We start from the raw sequence: 13,571 nt of genomic DNA on the forward strand, positions 1-13,571 counted from the left end.
ACATTTAAAAAATATTTTAGGGCCAGCCCTGTGGCCTAGTGGTTAAGTTTGGTGTGCTCTGCTTCAGCAGCCTGGGTTTGGTTCCCAGGTGCGGACCTACACCACTCGTTGGCAGCCATGCTGTGGTGGCAACCCACATACAAAATAGAGAAAGGTTGGCACAGATGTTAGCACAGGGCAAATCTTCCTCAAGCAAAAAGAGGAAGATTGACAACAGATGTTAGCTCAGGGCTAATCTTCCTCAGCAAAAAATAAAATAAAATAAAAAATATTTTATAAAGTGAAAGGCTACCCCCCTACTTTAATTTCTTAGTAAAGTCAGATTTCAAATACTGATTCTTCTCAAATTGGGACATACATACATTTCTCAATTTCACTGAACAAACTATAGTTGGTGGGTACAAGTGGTTAATAAATCAAATTCATTGTTGGTTATCCCTGATGACAATAACAAGAATAATAATAAGTTTTCACATATTGAGGTATATGGAGAAGCCATTCTGGTTTAAATTTGATTCAGCCTAAAACTTGTTTTTTCCAAAGCACCCTGACTTATGGCCCACCAAACATGCACTGTATGTCTGCTTCAAACATTTTCCCAAAACAAAGAATGCACTCTTTAAAGATAGGGAAGTAATGTCTCCCTCTCTCTGACACCAATACCAGTACTTCTTTGAAGATAAGCTTTTCTTCCCAGAGAACTGTCATGTTGACCCGCTGTGTATGTGCTAAACTGTGGCAAAACATCTCTTTGCAACTCTGGGGAAAAAAAACTATATTCCTGTCATGTTTGATGTACATTCATTGTTCTGTAAGGGTATATAGCCACGATGTAAACCACGTTTCCCCAGAGGGTTTTCTTTCTTGCAAAATGGAGTGCTTCCCCTTGGCTCAAGTAAATACCATTCTATCTTTCTTATCTATTGATTGGTTATTGATTATTTGCATCGACATCGTGATTGTTAACAATAAATAACATTTATATACGTCAAGCACTCTGCTAAGGCTTTTAGATGCATTTTCATGTAATCCTTAAAGCCATAAAATAATTGTTTTAATAATATACAAGGTTGTTATACTTCCACAAAATTTTATTAACATAGATGCCAAATTTCAGACAGGTAACTGTTTTGAGAACCCTTGGTTCACAATGAACTAAAAATACACCAACAACCTCTGAGAAACTATTAAAGTCTTTTCTTATCAATGACAATAATTTTTATTCATTCAAGAAATATTTACCCAATACGTTTTCTGTGTAAGTCACAATCTATATAAAATATTATGGAAAATAGCAGGAACATGCCCTGAACAAGCTTGTAGTATAATAAGAAACATAACAGAAGTACACATACTAGAAGGAATAAATCACTATACATAAAATATCCTACAGGAATTATTAGTACAAAAGGTAACTTCTGGCAGGGAGAAAAAACATCTAGGGCTGGGGTAGTGTTTAAACCAGGTAGCAGAATGGAACTTAGGACAAGAGGACTTGGGTTACAATACCAAACTCACCAATTTATTCATTCACCTTACACTTACTGAGCAGCACCTTTGTGTCAAGCATTGGGATAAAAAGCTGAGTAAGTCTTGTCCCTTAAGTAGTTTAGTCTACATAGAGAAACAAACACAAAACACTTAAGTGTACTTAAATTCTTTAAAGGGGGCTAGAGAACAGAGACTAAAAAAAATCAGAAGCTTCCTGGTGAAGGTAACTTTTAAGCTAAGTCTAGAACAATAATCATTCCTAACACAATTATAAGATGGTCAAATTGTGTCAATAAAAGAAAGACTTACTCTAAGAGGATATCTATTTATCTTACCTGAAAACTATAAAAAAGATCACCCTACCCGAAAAATTAAACCTTTTCCTATGCTCCACTGCAGGAAAGTGGTTAAGTGGGCTGGCTTTGGAACCAGATTTGCTTGGGTTTGAATCATAGCCCCTTCACTTACAGGGAGATTTGAGCTTCAGGTTCCTCAGGTGCCAAATGAGGATAACAATAGTTCCTACCTTAAGAACTTGCTATGAGGATTAAATGAGTTAATACACGTCAAGGATTTAGAGCAGTACTCAGCACACAGTAAAACTCAATCACTCTTAACTATTATTATTACTATTACATTTACCAGATCATAATTAAACTTCTATTATGTACCAAATGTAGTATGCAGTGTGTGATATAAGAAAAATTAAGGGAAAACTGATCTCCAATTTTCAGTCTAAATATATTAAAAGTCTCTTAATGAAGATTTTTTTCCTGTGACATCAGCTGTTAAAAATAGAAAGGAGCATGGCCAATCTAAAGCTTATCGGGTCTAGTCACAAGCCAGGGGAATCTAGTCTAGCTTTATCAGATACAAGCAGGGCTGAAACTAGGGTGAGGCAAGAGAGATGCCTAGAGCACAAAATTTAAGAAGGCACTCACTCACCCTCAGGATCATGCAAGTGCCTCACCCATGAGGCTACTCCCCATTCATTTATTCAACAAATATTGGATGAATAAGGCCCATTCCTTGTCCTCAAGGAGGTAAGTCTAGTAAAGGATGCAGACATACTAATAAATAACTGCAATTTATTTGAGAGCTGCTATAATAAAGGCACAGGCACAGGCACATACTAGATACAGAAGTATCACAGAAGATGAAGTGATTAAACTGACTTGGATAAGCCAGAGAGCATTTCAGAGAAGTGATTCAGCTGGAGCTTAAATAATATATCATGGTTCCCCAAGGAGGGTAACGTGGGCAGGAAACAGCATTCTAGGCAAAGGGAACAGTTGGCCAAAGCTCAAAGGCAGAAGAGTATTATGTAGTAAAGGAACTACAAGGAACTTGGTGAGAAGAATCTAAGAGGAAGCACTGAGCTGTAAGACTGAAGTGGTAGCTACAAAGTAGATCAAAAGTTTAGGTCCATAAGGTAGAGCTCCTTAAATATCACAGAAATTTAATTTATTTCACAGGTAGTAGAATATGATTATGAGTGGTTTAATCAAATCTGTGACTTAAGGATAATTCTGATTGTTTTCTGTTTTCTCACTGCTCTGGATTAGAACAGTGACCGTCAGACTTTTTTGATCCTGTATTCCATTACTAAAAAACTTTGAGCATACCCCTCAATATATGTATATTACATTTTGACATTACTGTGGTCACATATACTAAATACATACAAAATAGGGCCAGCCCCGTGGCTTAGCGGTTAAGTGCAGGCGCTCTGCTACTGGCGGCCCAGGTTTGGATCCCGGGCGCGCACCGACGCACCGCTTCTCCGGCCATGCTGAGGCTGCGTCCCACATACAGCAACTAGAAGGATGTGCAGCTATGACATACAACTATCTACTGGGGCTTTGGGGGAAAATTAAATAAATTAAAAAAAAAAAATTTTAAAAATTTAAAATACATACAAAATAGAAAATGTTTAAAGGATGAAATGATAAATATGGTAACAGCCAAAAAGTAGAAACAATCCAAATGTCCATCAACTGATGAATGATTTTTTAAAATGTGGTGTATATCCATACAATGAAATACTATTCAACAATAAAAAAAAAGCAATGCTGATACACACTACAATATGGATGAACCTCAAAAACATTAAGCTAAGTGATAGAAGCCAGACACAAGACCACATACTGTATGATTCCATTTATATGAAATCACCAGAAAAAGCAAATTTTTAGAGACAGAAAGTAATTAGTGATCACCTGAGGTTGGGGGTAGGAACAGGAATTGACTGCAAATGGGCACAAGGGATTTTTGGGGGGGGTGATGAAAATGTTCTAAAACTAAATTGTGGTGATGGTTGTTGTACAACTTTGTAAATTTACGAAAAATCACTGATCTGTACACTTACAACAAGTGAATTTTATGGTATATAAATTATCTGTCAATAAAACCGCCTAAAAACAAAAAATAAATATGTGAATATCTTAATGCAGATATCTATGCAAAGTAAGTTCCTAATGGACTAGAAAATAGCTGACAGTATAAAGGCTTGTTAGAGGGCCTATTTGATAGTCGAAAGACACCACCAAGACCTAAATGTAAGACAGTGACAGTGAGAATGCAAAGAGGACTTGCTTAAAGGCAAAATGCAGAGTAAGGCTATTTAATTATCCACACCAAAAATCATTCTGAGATTACATGCTTAGCAGGTATATATTACAGTAATAAAATAAACGACAATATTCTTATTAATCTTAAAATTCCAAAGAGCAGACCCAATCAATACAATCTCAGTTTTGCTCTGGCAAAAGAGTTAACTTTAATAGAGCACTGTGAGCTTTGGGAAATTCCTTCTTACGGCATTGTCATCACTTTACAGACTAAACTTTGCAAGGTGTTCAAGCCTCTATTCTCCTTTATTTCTTCTTAATCAGTGTGTCACAAATCAGATAAACTGCAACTTGCTGGAAAGGGGTACAGTTTTATGATATGAATAACCAGGTTTTCCTTATATGGTTAATGGACTCAGAAAATAACACATTTTTCATTTGATCATGTTTTTCTGTGAAACAGGATTTTTTAATAAATATGAACTATTATTAACATTATATTCAAAAGGATGGGACACAATTTAAAGCAATATCAATATCAAAATATCCCGTTAATCTTTAACTCATCCCTCACTGCTCATTCTAACCCTGGTTTCACCAAGCATTGAGTTTTCTAATTTACCTTTAACCATTGTCCGAACTGGACTTTCCTGGTGTTTATCCAGTTTTAAGACTCGCAAGAGATTCAAAGATGTCAAAATTCTCAAAGCCTCCCTTTTCCAAAGATTAAATTATCCTAATGGGAGGGAGAGCTCTGACTTCCTTCTCTACTCAGAAAAGGCTCTTAGGATTCACCTTTCTTGTAAATTTAAGCAGTTCTCAGAGATTCAGAGTTAACAAAAAAGCTTTCTCTTCTATAGCTAGAGGATAAAACAGAAACATCTCTGAAAAATATCTCCATTAATGACAGTAAGACTTTCTTTCATTCAGACCTCAATAACTTCCCTCACCTATTAATTTCTCTTATTCTTAGGTCACTACCTAATGTTAATGTTTGCTGATTAACACACAATCTGTGCCCTTAAGAACAGGACTCATGTCATGAAGTTTTTACTGTCAATCCTCTGATACACACTGCTCAATTTGCAAAGTAACGTGGAGTTAGTAAACATCCAAACTCTCTCAGAAGCTAACATTTTTCAAAATATTTTTTCAATATATTATAATCAGGTTAAAACCAAGATAAATCTATATCTCTACTGATATAATATAAAAAAAGCCCTGTCATTATGAATGATTAAGCTATTTATAATATACAGAATTTCTAATTTTGAATTGATAAAAAGGAAAAGTTAGTATTTCACATAACACGAAACATCATAATATGTGTCAAAAGGCAAAACTCCTTGGTAAAATGCAGAAAATAACCTAGCTCTATTAAACACTGTAAACAGTTAACCATTAAAAAAAATGTCCTATTCAATATTGTACTAGACATTCTAGCTAGAGAATTAAGTAAGAAAAATAAATAAAAGAAATCCAAATTGGAAAAGAAGTAAAACTACTCTATTCTCAGATGATGTGATTCTATACATAGAAAACCCCAAAAGAATACACACAGCAAAAAAAAAAAGAAAACCTATTAGCTAATAATCGAAATCAGCAAAGTTTGCAGGTACAAGATCAACATACAAAATCAGTTGTGTTTCTATATATTAGCAATAAAATATCCAAAAAGGAAATTAAGAAAACAATGCCATTCACAACAGCATCCAAAAGAATAAAATACCTAGGAATCAATTTAACCAAGGAGATGTAAGACTTGTACACTGAAAACCACAAAGCATTGCTGAAAGAAATTAAAGAAGATCTAAATAAATGGAAAGACATTCCATGTTCATAGACTGGAAAACTTAATGTTGTCAAGATGGCAATACTACCCAAAGCAATCCACAGATTCAATGCAATCACTACCAAAATTCCAACAGCCTTTTTTGCGGAAATGGAAAAGCCAATCTTGAGATTCAGATGGAATCTCAAGGGGCCCAAATAGCCAAAATTATCTTGAAAAAGAACAAAGAAGATTCACATTTCCTCATTTTAAAACTTAACTACAAAGCTACAGTAATCAAAACAATATGGTACTGACATAAGGATAGACATACAGACCAATGGAACAGAATGGAGAGACCAGAAATAAACCCAAACATCTCTGGCCAATTGATTTTCACAAGGGTGCCGAGACCATTCAATGAGGAAAGAATAGTCTCTTCAACAAATGGTACTGGGACAACAGGATATCCACATGCAAAAGAATGATGCTGGGCTCTTACCTCACATTATATAAAAAAATTAACCTCACACCATATACAAAAATTAACTCAAAATGGATCAAAGACTTAAATGTAACACCTAAAACTATAAAACTCTTAGAAGAAAACATAGGGAAAAAGCTTCATGACATTGGATTTGGGAATGATTCCTTGGATATGACACCAAAAGCAAAGGCAACAAAAGTAAAAACAGATAAACTGGACTACGTTAAAATTAAAAACTTCTGCTCATCAAAGGACACAATCAACAGAGTGAAAAGGCAACCTACAGAATGAGAGAAAATGTCTGCAAATTTTCTATCTTAAAAGGGGTTAATATCCAGAACTACAACTCAACAACAAAAAAACAAACAACTCAGTTAGGAAACAGGCAAAGGACTTGAATAGACATTCTCCAAAGAAGCTGTACAAATGGCCAACAAGCACATGAAGATGCTCAGATGCTCAACATCACTAGTCACTAGGGAATTCAAATCAAAACCACAATGAGATACCACCTCACACTCATTAGGATGGCTATTATTGAAAATATAAAAACAGAAAATAACAAGTGTTGGTGAGGATGTGGAGAAATTGGAACTCTTGTGCACTGCTGATGAGAATGTAAAATGGTGCAGCCATACAGAAAATGTTATGGCAGTTCCTCAAAAATCAAATATAGAATTACTCTATGATCCAGTAATTCCACTTTTGGGTATACACCCAAAAGAATCGAAAACAGGGGCTCAAAGAGATATCTGCACACCAATGTTCATAGCAGTATTATTCGCAATAGCCAAAAGGTGGAAGCAACCCAAGTGTCCATCAAAGGATGAATGGATAAGCAAAACGTGGCATATACATACAATGGAATACTATTCAGCCTTTAAATTTGAAGGAAATTCTGACACATGCTACAACAAGTATGATCCTTGAGGATATTAGGCTAAGTGAAATAAGCCAGTCACAAAAATACAAATATTGGATAATTCCATTTATACAAGGTACCTAGAGTAGTCAAATTCATAGACAGAAGTACTAGAATGCTGGTTTCCAGGGGCTAGAGGGAGGGGGAAATAGGGAGTTGTTGTTTAATGGGTATAGAGTTTCAGTTTTGCAAGATGAAGAGTTCTGGAGATTGGTTGCACAACAATGGGAATGTACTTTACTGAACTGTACACTTAAAAACGGTTAATACGGTAAATTTTATGCTATGCCAATCACTTCCTTACCACAAACATTAAACACTTTTGTTAAACATTTCATACATAATGGGCGGGGGTACAAGAAGAAAGTCACACAACTTCTGTTTTGCCAAAAACCTATATAAGCATGAACTGAATGCCATTTTTCAACTGAGAATCATTATAATTTTAGGAATAAGAAACTCACCAAAAAATAAGGTAAGTAGGAGAACCACTAACCCCCCAAAAATATAATTTCTGCCTTCCACAATTATTCAAAATTCTTTTTGCATTTTAAAAGAATACTTGCATAGTCATTCACCTCTATAAAAGAAACTTATCATTTGCCTCCTTCCATGGATTGAATCAAGTGCCACAGACCAAACACCACCATATTTGCAATTTCTATAGGGTGCTTTAGGTGTTTTTATTGTTGCTTTTTTTAGCTTCAGTCAAAAAGCAGTATCTCACTCACTTAAGGGATTTTTATCCCCTCATGCACAGGCCTTGTGGAATGGAGGCAAGATATAGCATTCAATAAACCTGGAAAAGATGTTATCAGCAGTTCACCTACTCAGACTTCTTAAAAGCAAAAGTGGGCTAAAAAAATGCTTAAAACAAAAAACAAGGCAAGTTAATTGCTTAAAGGTTTTATATACGTTTATATATATATATATATATATGCATGCATATATTTTGTTGTTAAGATACAATATTTTACACTATCTATAATCATTATTCCCAATCTATGTCTACTGGAAAACATCTCATCTTGTTTTTAAATGTCAAAAAAAAACAAAAACAAAAACAGCTTTCCCAATTTTGTACCTTTTGAACTAAAATATATTGTTTCACAAACTCAGTCAATTCTGATTATTCACAGTTGAAAGCAAACTTCTGAGATTACCTCCATTGTCACAATAGCTGGTTTAGTCATTTTCCACTGTAAAATATCTACCTACCTGTGAGTAGTGGGGAAATAGTACTGAACCAACTCTGCAGAATTAGGCTCATTATGATGTAAATAGCCTAGGAGTGGGAAAGCATCTAGACAGCAAGAAATTTTCTGGGTCAAAGAGTTCCCTAGAGCTTATTTCCCAGCTATAGCGAATGGACTTAGAGGATTATCTGAAAATATTCCATTACATGCAGAAATTGAGTATTAGCTATATTCAAACCTGCCACACGCAATTTACGTAATTGGTGAGTAAGTGTGATCAATAAGACAACCAAATATTCTACAACTTTGCAAGTTTTCTTGTGCCATTGAAAAAAATTTAAATATTTACCAGAAATTCAGAAGGTACAATTTTGTACAAAATTGTACAATCCTGAAAAAGATTAGTTTTCTTTAAAAGAAGCAGACAGACAAACTTGATGCATATGATGATAACATTGGCACTAGTTTCTCAAAACTATTATATTGGAAACCAGTTTCCCAAATAATTCTCAAATTATTAAAACAAACAAGAAAAAAAACTAGACTTGGAACTAAAATAACTAGCATTTTCTCAAAAACAAAAAACCCAAACTATCAATCTTATTTTGTATCTTGTTTCTAAATTTTTGTCTCTACTTTTGATTACAACAGTATGCTGCTTTGTTGATACAAAAGAAAATTCAAAATCTTTCACCTCTTCCTATTTAGGCATCTTATTTTCAATATCATATTCTACTAGACAAGAGCACACAAAATTCTTATTGGACTCATACACCATAATTTCCTGCAAATATTCCTCTTTTTCATATACACATTATTTCTATTCTTTATCTTAAAAGTAATACAAACTGTGGCAGATTATATTTTCCAAAGATGGCTACAATGGCAGATTCCATCCCATATACTCTTCTTAAAATGTGATGTTGATACTCCTGCCTTTAAGTGGTGGGGTCTATGTTCACCCACCCCCTCCTCTGAACCTGGGTGGACCTTTATGACTACCTCAACCAATAGAAGAGGGCAGAGTAACACTATGTGACTTCCAAAACTAAGTCAAATATGCCACACAACTTTGCCTTGCTCTCTTGGGATGCTCTCTCTCAGAACCCAGCCACCACGCTGTGAAGAAGCAAAGCAGCCAAAAGGAGAGGTCATGTGTAGGTGTTCTGGCCGACAGCCCAGGCTGAGGTCCCTGCCAACAGCCAGCATTAACCACCAGACACATGAGTGAGCAAGCCTTCAAATGATTCCAGCTCCCAGCCACTGAGCCACCCCCACCCTTCCAGCTACCCACCTCACACCACATGTTAACAGAGATAAGCTGTCCCCACCAAGCGAGCCTTGCCCAAATTGCAGATACATGGGCAAAATAAATGATTGGTACGTTTTAAATCACTAAGTTTGGGGTGGTTTGTTATGCAACAACAGATGACTAACAGAAGCTCATAAACACAATTTAGAAAATGTACAATAAGAGAAAGAAAAAATTTTTAATTACCCTAAGTTTTACCACTGTTAACATTTTGAGGGCCAGCCCTGTGGAATAGCGGTTAAGTGCGCGCGCTTGCTGCTGGCGGCCTGAGTTCAGATCCCGGGGGGCGCACCAACGCACCGCTTGTCAGGCCATGCTGTGGCAGCGTCCCACATAAAGTGGAGGAAGACTGGCACGGATGTTAGCTCAGGGCCAGTCTTCCTCAGCAAAAAGAGGAGGACTGGCATGGATGTTAGCTCAGGGCTGATCTTTCTCACAAAAAATAAAAGATAAAAAAAACATTTTGACATATATTTTACAATCAAGCAAATGCTTTGCCTCACTCACCTAAGACTCCAAATGCTTTGTTTTTACCAAGATAAAGGGTTAAATTTTTAAAGGCAGTCAACTGTTTCCATCTAACAAGAAACAGGAAGGAAAAACATTAGCATTCATTCTACTTTTCTTATCCTTACTATCTTTTTCACTTACCTGCCCTAAGTGAGGTGTCTGAGGATGGCTGCTCGCCCACCAATATTCCAATCTATGGAAGTGGATCAACACCTTGGGGTTGTAACAGCAGCTGCACTGGCTCTCCTTCCTGGAAGAAGTTGCTTAAGCCTCAAATCTGAAATTTGCAAGGAAAGAAAATGCTAAATATAGACATTTCCTTTCATTCACTTATAATTCCATCTCTACAACTGAATGGGGGCTGACAGAGTAGGTTAAGATTACATGGAAGTGAACACACAGGTTTCACTAAAAATGGAGTTGGGTAATATGGATTCAAGTCTCAGCTCTACTTCTCACTACCCACATGATCTTAATTAAGACACAAATTCTCTGTGCCTAAGTCTCATCATGTCATGAAGACTGAGGGGACAGAATTGAAATTCTGGGCTGGGAGTGAGAAGACCTGGGTTCTAAATTCAGTCATCATTTTGCCTTGCTGTAAAAACTTTGATGCCTCTCTGGACTCAGATCACCATCTCTAAAAGGAGAGGCCTGTATTAGATAATGGTTCCTGAAATCTAACCCTTGAACAGGTGCCAGCCATGACCAAAAAACTGGGTGTAAAGTTACCAATTGTGCTTACTATGAGATTCTCCTTCCTACTTTTTTGGTGTTAAAATGGCTTCTTTCATGAGATGATGTGATAGACTATACTAGCTGTTTTTAAAATACCCTAAAGAGTCAAAATGAAAAGCTGTAGCGCTATGTAAATAATCTAAAATTCCTTTTAGAAATTTAGTGCCTATGATTTACATGAGCTCTAAAAATTCCTTCTACTTCTAACATTCTATGTATTCATTCACTACTCAACTAATATTTATTAGGTACCTAATATGTGACAGGTACTCTACTAGTTGCTGGGGGTCCCCCAAAATTAATATGACTAGTCCCTGCTCTAAAAAAAGCTCCCAATCTAATAGGGAAACAGACATATAAACCTCAAATACAATATAATGGGTTAAGTCTTCTAATAGAGGTTTTGCACCTTATGACGTACAGGAGGTAGAACAGTAGAGTAAATGAGTATTTTTTTTTGTGAGGAAGATCAGCCCTGAGCTAACATCCATGCCAATCCTCCTCTTTTTGCTGAGGAAGACTGGCCCTGAGCTAACATCTATTGCCAATCCTCCTCCTTTTTTTTCCCCAAAGCCCCAGTAGATAGTTGCATGTCATAGTTGCACATCCTTCTAGCTGCTGTATGTGGGACGTGGCCTCAGCACGGCTGGAGAAGCAGTGCGTCGGTGCGCGCCTGGGATCCGAACCCGGGCCGCCAGTAGCGGAGCACGCGCACTTGAACTACCAAGCCACAGGGCCGGCCCCTAAATGAGTATTAAGAAAGGATTTTGGAGTGAGTTTTGTGGTTGTATGAGGAATTACTTAACCCCTTTGAACCTCAATTTCCTTATTTGCAAAACAGGAATGATTACAGATACCACAGAATTGTGGTAAACAGACAAGATACTAAAAATAAAGGGCCAATCCACCAAAAAGTTTGGCTTATACACCTTCCAGAAGACAAGTTAAAAATGTACCATGTACTAATGATCTGGCACAAAAGGGGTTATTTACAACACTGATTTACACTCAGTGATACCTTTCTCCACTAGCCTCAAAGCAACTAAAGGGCACAACCAAGTTGGCTGTACTTTATATTCCTAGCACCTAGTACAATGCATTATAAATAGCAGGTATCAATAAATAGTTTATTAGAAAAAAATGATTGAATGAATGAATGTAGGGCTTCTCTTTTCTTACAGGAATTAAAGTTATAGTAGCTGAAAGTAAAAATTCTTAAGATTTTTATTCAAAACTAATTTTAAGCGTATACTTTAAGTGCCCAAACCTGTCATATTGGAATCTGGATATGCAGGCCAGTTTTAAAAAGCAAAATAAATTCACTAGAGACAATGCAATACAGTAGTTTCCCCTTATTCGCAGTTTTACTTTTTGCAGTTTCAGTTACCCACAGTCAACCGTGGTCTGAAAATATTAAATGGAAAACTCCAGAAATAAACAATTCATAAGTTTTAAGTTGCATGGCTATTCTGAGCAGTGTGATAGAATCTTGCACTGTCCCACTCCATCCTGCCTGGGATGTGAATCATCCCTTTGTCCAGAGTATCCACATTGTATACACTACCCACCTGTTAGTCAGTCACTTGGTAGCCATCTCGATTATCAGATCAACTGCTGTGGTATCGTAGTGCTTGTGTTCAAGAAACCCTTATTTTACTTAATAATGGCCCCAAAGCGTAAGAGTTGTGATGCTGCCAATTCAGATATGCCAAAAAGAAGTTATTGTGGTTAATCTCTTACTGCCCTAATTTATAAATTAAACTTTATCATAGGTATGTATGTATAGGAATACACAGTATATACATACAGGGTTCAGTACTGTCTTAGGTTTCAGGCATCCACTGGGGGTCTTGGAACGTAACCTGGGTAGATAAGGGGGGACTACTGTAGTGGTGTTCCTGAATAGGAAGACTAGCAGCAGCTAACATTTATTGAGCTTTATTTGCCAAAAACTCTTCTAAGCACTTTCCAGGGATTATCTCACTTAATCCTAACAACAACTCCTATGAAATGGACTATTATCATTTTACAACTAGGAAAACTGAGGCACAGAGAAGTCAAGTTACTTCCAGTATCACAAAACAACAAAGCAGTAGCGCTGGGATTAAAAAAAAAAATTCACGCTGTGTGACTCCAGAGCCCTCTTTTTTATTTTTACTTAACTAAATAACTTTGTTTTTAAAAAAAGATGTTACCAGAACTAGGAACATGTGCTCTTAAGGGTTCTTTTTTTTTTTTTTTAAATAGAACAAAGAGTCCTTTAATATGTGTGCTCAACACACATATATGATACAATTCCTGCCCTCAAAGGCCCCACACACCAATGTGGTGGTGTAATATTAGTAAGTCACACCCAAGTTTTACTCCTTTAAATTTAATTACCTCAATGTGAGGCTTATCTGCAATTCCTTTTTCTTTTACTTTAATTCTAGGTACTACTATCTTGAGTTTTCAAAATATATAGGAAAGGTCCTAAGGGAAAAATGAGTTAAAAACCGAAAGACATTAGAAACTTATTTTGTATAGACATCTACATTCAGATAATTATGTTTAAAAAAACCCACAGAATAAGAA

At 36.2% G+C, this 13,571-nt stretch overlaps 1 protein-coding gene across 10 annotated transcripts in view; it reads right to left on the reverse strand.

Annotated features, from left to right (window-relative positions):
• The window catches only part of NUMB (NUMB endocytic adaptor protein), a 155,528-nt gene that overhangs the window by 108,208 nt on the left and 33,749 nt on the right, over positions 1-13,571 (reverse strand). For 7 of the 10 annotated variants that reach the window (XM_058567287.1, XM_058567289.1, XM_058567285.1 and 4 more), the window contains exon 2: positions 10,401-10,536. The exons of the other annotated variants lie outside the window; for them this stretch is intronic. The gene's annotated coding sequence lies outside the window, so the exon portion shown is untranslated. The remainder of the gene's footprint in view (positions 1-10,400; positions 10,537-13,571) is intronic. 10 annotated transcript variants of the gene reach the window in all.

The sequence above is a fragment of the Diceros bicornis genome, chromosome 24 (genome assembly GCF_020826845.1).
Source record: "Diceros bicornis minor isolate mBicDic1 chromosome 24, mDicBic1.mat.cur, whole genome shotgun sequence".
NCBI lineage: Eukaryota > Metazoa > Chordata > Mammalia > Perissodactyla > Rhinocerotidae > Diceros > Diceros bicornis.